The sequence below is a fragment of the Oncorhynchus mykiss genome, chromosome 19 (assembly GCF_013265735.2).
Source record: "Oncorhynchus mykiss isolate Arlee chromosome 19, USDA_OmykA_1.1, whole genome shotgun sequence".
NCBI lineage: Eukaryota > Metazoa > Chordata > Actinopteri > Salmoniformes > Salmonidae > Oncorhynchus > Oncorhynchus mykiss.
In genome coordinates, this window is record NC_048583.1 from 58,324,152 (window position 1) to 58,330,984 (window position 6,833).

A 6,833-nucleotide genomic window follows, 5' to 3' on the forward strand; every position below is an offset into this window, starting at 1 on the left:
GATTAAGATGGGCAAAAGAATACGGACACTGGACAGAGGAACTCTGCCTAGAAGGCCAACATCCCGGAGTCGCCTCTTCACTGTTGACATTGAGACTGGTGTTTTGTGGGTACTATGGACTTGTGAGGCGTCTGTTTCTCAAACTAGACTCTAATGTACTTATCCTCTTGCTTAGTTGTGCACCGGGGCCTCCCACTCCTCTTTCTATTCTAGTTAGAGCCAGAGTTCTGTGAAGGGAGTAGTACGCAGCGTTGTACAAGATCATCAGTTTCTTGGCAATTTATTGCATGGAATAGCCTTCATTTCTCAGAACAAAAATAGACTGACGAGTTTCAGAAGTAAGTCGTTTGTTTCTGGCCATTTGAGCCTGTAATTGAACCCACAAATGCTGATGCTCCAGATACTCAACTAGTCTAAAGAAGGCCAGTTTAATTGCTTCTTTAATCAGAACAACAGTTTTCAGCTGTGCTAACATAATTGCAAAAGGGTTTTCTGATGATCAATTATCTTTTTAAAATGATAAACATGGATTAGCTAACACAACGTGCCATTGGAACACAGGAGTGATGGTTGCTGATAATGGGCCTCTGTACACCTATATTCCATTTTTAAAAAACAGCATTTCCAGCTACAATAGTCATTTACAACATTAACAATGTCTACACTGTATTTCTGATCAATTTGATGTTATTTTAATAGACAAAAAATTTGCTTTTCTTTCAAAAACAAGGACATTTCTAAGTGACCCTAAACTTTTGAACGGTAGTGTGCATTATGCAATGGCTGAAATACATTTCAGAAAATGGCCACTTGGTGGTAGAAAAGATCTGTGGCTTTGGTTTCTGTCAGGGTGTAATTATTACCATAGATGAGACAGGTTGAAATGCAAAAATGCCTTTAGAAGGAGCCACACTTAGGCTACTGCAAGATTCTAGACTTTTTAGAACAGTGTTCTATTGAGTTGGTGTGTGTGAGATGTTCTGGAATCAGCTTCCTGTATTCCCTAACTTGGCTAGGTGTCAGAGGTAGGTTGAATAGCACTGCTGGTTGGTGACAGATACTTAGTGGTCATAAGGGTGACATTCCTGCCTGACTATTATGACAGACACATGCCAGATAGTGTCCGTCTCTCTGTCTGTCTGCCTAAGAGTATGGCATTCACTGGGCTATAGGAATGAATAATCAATTACAGGAGAGATGGGTAGTTTAGTCTTATGTGTAGGCCTAGTATGAAAGATGTGTCTTTGATTGGAAATCCGCCATCATTAACACAATGGGAAAAATCTAATTATTTATTTTTGAAATATTGCTATAGCTTGGGCGACCGAGAAAAACTAATTGGTACTATTTAAGGCCAAGTGACAAACAATCATGCAGGCACTAGGGATGTGGGTGTGAGCATGCAGGTCTGGGCAGATGAGATGTAGTCATTGTTTGTGTGCGTCTGTAAGTTGTTGTTCGTATGTATAAGTTTATTACCTGGACTGAAAATAAAAAAATAAAACAATAATACAAAAATAAAATAAAAGAGATTGGCCATTAGTTTAGTCCTTGCTTCAGCATTTTATATTGACTGCACCCTGTGGGCCCATTTTGAGCATGTGAAACCTTTGGGTTTTTTTCCTTCATCATTATAGAACTAGAAAACGATCGACCTATGGAAGTGGATGGCAGGTGGCTACCGTCATCTGTGGCTGTACTGATACCAGCAAATTCATCTTAATAACTCTCTGACACTCAGTGAGAGACATAGAAACCACCGCTCTATTTCTGGCTTCATTGAATTCAGAAATAAGGGGCCCTTGCCATGTCTGAGTGCCAGATAATAGACTGAATGTGGTGTGTAAATACTCAACGTGGGACAGCAGTCAGGGATTTGGAATGATGAACATAATGAGGAATACTGGAAATCTTTCCAGAGAACTATACTGTATTTCTACACATTGATTTGTTCGAGAAGAAAATACTGGACCGTTATTGGTATTCATCATGGTTCATTTAAGGATACCAGGGACATTAAAAAAAATATATATAATAATTTAAGGGCAGAACACTCAAACAGAGAGGTCATGATAAAACCTTGTTTAATCTGAAATATGTGCTTAATTGAGCTGTAATGATATGTGACATATTCCCAATGTGCCAATCAATGTTGAGACCAAAAGGTGTAAGCAAAAAGAGAACTTGACTAAATAGGTCTGGAAGGGTATAGACATCCTGGAATTATCTCATTCAATACATTTCCAAGCATCAAAAGGAAATTACTTGTTTTTTTTTCCAATTATTCTGTTAGGATGACTCCTTTCACTCCTTATCCCTCATGACCACTCAAAACGAATAACATTTTCAATTTCCATTTAGGCTACATGGTAATTCTATTACCAGGATAATTAAGAAGAACGCTTCTTAATATAATATCAGGGACTCTATGATGGCACAAAGTAAAACAAAATCGAATTGGAAAGCTCGTCAGCTCATTCATAATGCACAAAAGACTAAAAGCAAATTGTCAAATGCTAAATGAATCTCAATAGCTAGGTTTTCATCCAATTGGCGACAGATTTCATGCGAATATTCTAAAATCTGCACAAAGGTAATTTCCCCACTAGTGGTGTGTTTCCTCCAAATTGACTTGTTGCAGATAAAAATCAGTGCGTGATGATGTAGTTCACACAAAATGTACTTCTTTGCTTAACTTTCTTGTACTGAATAAAAATCTCAAGTTCAATGTGTTTCCGTCACATTTTCAACTCTACCGATAGTTTTTTTCATAAAAACTATTGTTGTTAAAACCTCTACACCTCTATTTGTCCCAACGGCAGTCAAGCAGTGGTGGAAAAAGCACCCAATAGTTATACATGGGTAAAAGATACCTTAAAAGAAAATGACTCAAGTAAAAGTGAAAGTCACCCAGTAAAATAGTATTTGACTAAAAGTCTTAAAGTATTTGATTTTAAAATATACTTAAGTATCAAAAGTAAATGTAATTTCAAAAATATACTTAAGTATCAAAAGTAAAAGTATAAATAATTTCACAATCCTTATGTTAAGTGAGTCTGCCGGATCAGAGGCAGTAGGGATGACCAGGTGATGTTCTATTGATAAGTGCATGAATTGGACAATTTTCCTTTCCTACTAAGCATTCGAAATGTAATGAGTACTTTTGGGTGTCAGGGAATATGTATGGAGTAAAGTACTTTACAACATGGGTCAAGCCTGATCATCATGTCACCATATTATGACCCTCAATATTTATTGGAAAGGAGCATCAAGCTCATCACCATCATGCCCCCCCAATATGTTTGGCCTTGGGACAATTTTTTTCTCAGCTAAAATTTGGAGGAACAGAACATAATATCAGCCCAATTAACAGGCTTATGCTACAAACAATACACCATTATTAACACATCTGGTTAGTAGGCTATATAATCAGTTCAATGTCAATAACATGGCATAATATTTTAAATCTTTTAATTAAAAATATATATATATATTTCACCTTTATTTAACCAGGTAGGCTAGTTGAGAACAAGTTCTCATTTACAACTGCGACTTGGCCAAGATAAAGCAAAGCAGTGCGACAAAAACAACAACACAGAGTTACACATGGAATAAACAAAAGGTAAACAGAGGTTCAGTCAATAACACAATAGAAAACTATACAGTGTGTGCAAATGTAGTAAGATTAGGAAGGTAAGGCAATAACTAGGCCATAGTGGCGACATAATTATAATTTAGCATTAACACTGGAGTGATAGATGTGCAGATGATGATGTGCAAGTAGAGATACTGGGGTGTAATAGAGCAACAACAAAAAACAAACAATATGGGGCTGAGGTAGTTGGGTGGGCTATTTACAGATGGGCTATTTACAGATGGGCTGTGTACAGTTGCAGTGACCGGTAAGCTGCTCTGACAGCTGATGCTTAAAGCTAGTGAGGGAGATATAAGTCTCCAGGTTCAGTGATTTTTGCAATTCGTTCCAGTCATTGGCAGTAGAGAACTGGAAGGAAAGGCTGCCAAAGTAAGTGTTGGCTTTGGGGATGACCAGTGAAATATACCTGCTGGAGCGCATGCTACTGGTGGGTGTTGCTATGGTGACCAGTGAGCTGAGATAAGGCGGGGCTTTACCTAGCAAAGACTTATACATGACCTGGTGCCAGTGGGTTTGGCGACGAATGAATATGTAGCGAGGGCCAGCCAACGAGAGCATGCAGGTCGCAGTGGTGGGTAGTATATGGGGCTTTGGTGACAAAACGGATGGCACTGTGATAGACTACATCCAATTTGCTGAGTAGAGTGTTGGAGGCTATTTGGAGATGACATCGCCGAAGTCAAGGATCGGTAGGATAGTCAGTTTTACGAGGGTATGTTTGGCAGCATGAGTGAAGGAGGCCTTGTTTGCGAAATAGGAAGCCCATTCTAGATTTAATTTTGGATTGGCGATGCTTAATGTGAGTCTCGAAGGAGAGTTTACAGTCTAATCAGACACCAAGGTATTTGTAGTTGTCCACATATTCTAAGTCAAAACTGTCCAGAGTAGTGATGCTAGTCCGGCGGGCAGGTGCGGGCAGCAATCGGTTGAAGAGCATGCATTTACATTTACTTGCATTTACGAGCAGTTGGGGGCCACGGAAGACGTGTTGTATGGCATTGAAGCTCGTTTGGAGGTTTTTTAACTCTAGTGTCCAAAGAAGGGCCAGATGTATACAGAAGGGTGTCGTCTGCGTAGAGGTAGATCAGAGAATCACCAGTAGCAAGAGCGACATCATTGATATATACAGAGAATATAGTCAGCCCGAGAATTGAACCCTGTGGCACCCCCATACAGACTGCCAGAGGTCCAGACAACAGGCCCTCCGATTTGACACACTGAACTCCATCTGAGAAGTAGTTGGTGAACCAGGCGAGGCAGTCATTTGAGAAATCAAGGTTATTGAGTCTGCCGATAAGAATGCGTGATTGACAATCGAAAGCCTCGGCCAAGTCGATGAAGATGGCTGCACAGTACTGTCTTTTATCGATGGCGGATATGATATCGTTTTGGACCTTGAGCGTGGCTGAGGTACACCCATGACCAGCTCGGAAACCAGAATGCATAGCGGAGAAGGTAAGGTGGGATTCGAAATGGCCGGTGATCTGTTTGTTAACTTGGCTTTCGAAGACTTTAGAAAGGCAGGGCAGGATGGATATAGGTCTGTAACAGTTTGGGTCTAGAGTGTCACCCCTTTGAAGAGGGGGATGACCGCGACATCTTTCCAATCTTTAGGGATCTCAGATGATAAGAAAGAGAGGTTGAACAGACTAGTAATAGGGGTTGCAACAATTGCGGCAGATAATTTTAGAAAGACAGGGTCCAGATTGTCTAGTCCAGCTGATTTGTAGGGGTCCAGATTTTGCAGCTCTTTCAGAACATCAGCTGTCTGGATTTGGGTGAAGGAGAAGCGGGGGTGGGGTTCGGGCAAGTTGCCGCAGCTGGGGGCTGAGGGGGGTCTATAACAAGCAACAACAGTGAGAGACTTATTTCTGGAAAGGTGGATTTGTAAAAGTAGAAGCTTGAACTGTTTGGGAACAGACCTGGATAGTATGACAGAACTCTGCAGGCTATCTCTGCAGTAGATTGCAACTCGCCCCCTTTGGCAGTTCCCTCTTGACGGAAAATGTTGTATTTGGGGATGGAAATGTCATTTGGTGGCCTTCCTAAGCCAGGGTTCAGACACGGCTAGGACATCAGGGTTGGCGGAGTTAAGCCAGGTGAGGTCTCCGCATGTGTGGGGGGTGGGGCAAAAGAGCTATTTAAGGCATGCTGAGCGGGACTAGGTGCAATTCAGTGAAATAAAAGAATAAGAACTAACCGAAACAGCAGTAGACAAGGAATATTGACATTAGAGAGCGGCATAAAGCGATCACAGGTATGGATCGGGAGAGCTAAGACAACAACGAGTTAATGGCGATGAATGGGCAGAGAGGGTCAGTTAGGTACACACAGGACCTGAGTTCGAGGCTGGGGCCGACAAATAAACAAAATGAGGTACCGTGTTAGTGAACAGTCCAGCAGGCATCAGCTGTGTAGCCGATACATCATAGGGTCCAATGAGCAGCAATAGGTGAGTCAAGGAGCCGTTCAGTAGTCGCTACTTGGCTAGGTGAGCAGGAGACATGGCGTTCAGAAAGCAAGTGGGATGGGCTAGCAGAGGGGTCTTCGGCGACATTGCAACGGAAAAGCCTGTTGAAACCACATCGGACGATTACATCGGCAGACCAGTCGTGATGGATCGGCGGGGCTAGGTGTCAACAATAAAGGGTCCAGGCCAATTGGCAAAAGAGGTATTGTAGCCCAAGAATTAGCTGGTATACTTCATCGGCTAGCCAGGAGATAGGCCTAGCTCGAGGCTAGCTCAAGGCTAACTGGTGCTTTCTTCGGGATAGAGGCGTTAGCCAACAATAGCCACTCGGTTGCATCTAGCTAGCTGCGATGATCCGCTGTAATGGTCCAGAGCTTGCGGCAGGAATCCAGTGATGTGGTAGAGAAAAGCAGTCCGATATGCTCTGGGTTGATATCGCGCTGTGCAGACTGGCAGGTATTGTCCGAGTTGGCTGGTGTCCGAGCTAAAGGTGAAGACTGCTAGCAGTAGCTAACATGACTCATAGCTAGTAGCTAGTTAGCTGCTGATGGAGGTTCCAGTTATAAGGTATACAAATAGCACTATTTGAAAAGACAAACACACGATGCTACGCCATCTTGGATATTCTCCATGGACTTTACAGTGACCGAAATTTTTGGGGAATTAATGCTACAGGATGCAAATTTCTGTTTGCTTTCCTAACTGACT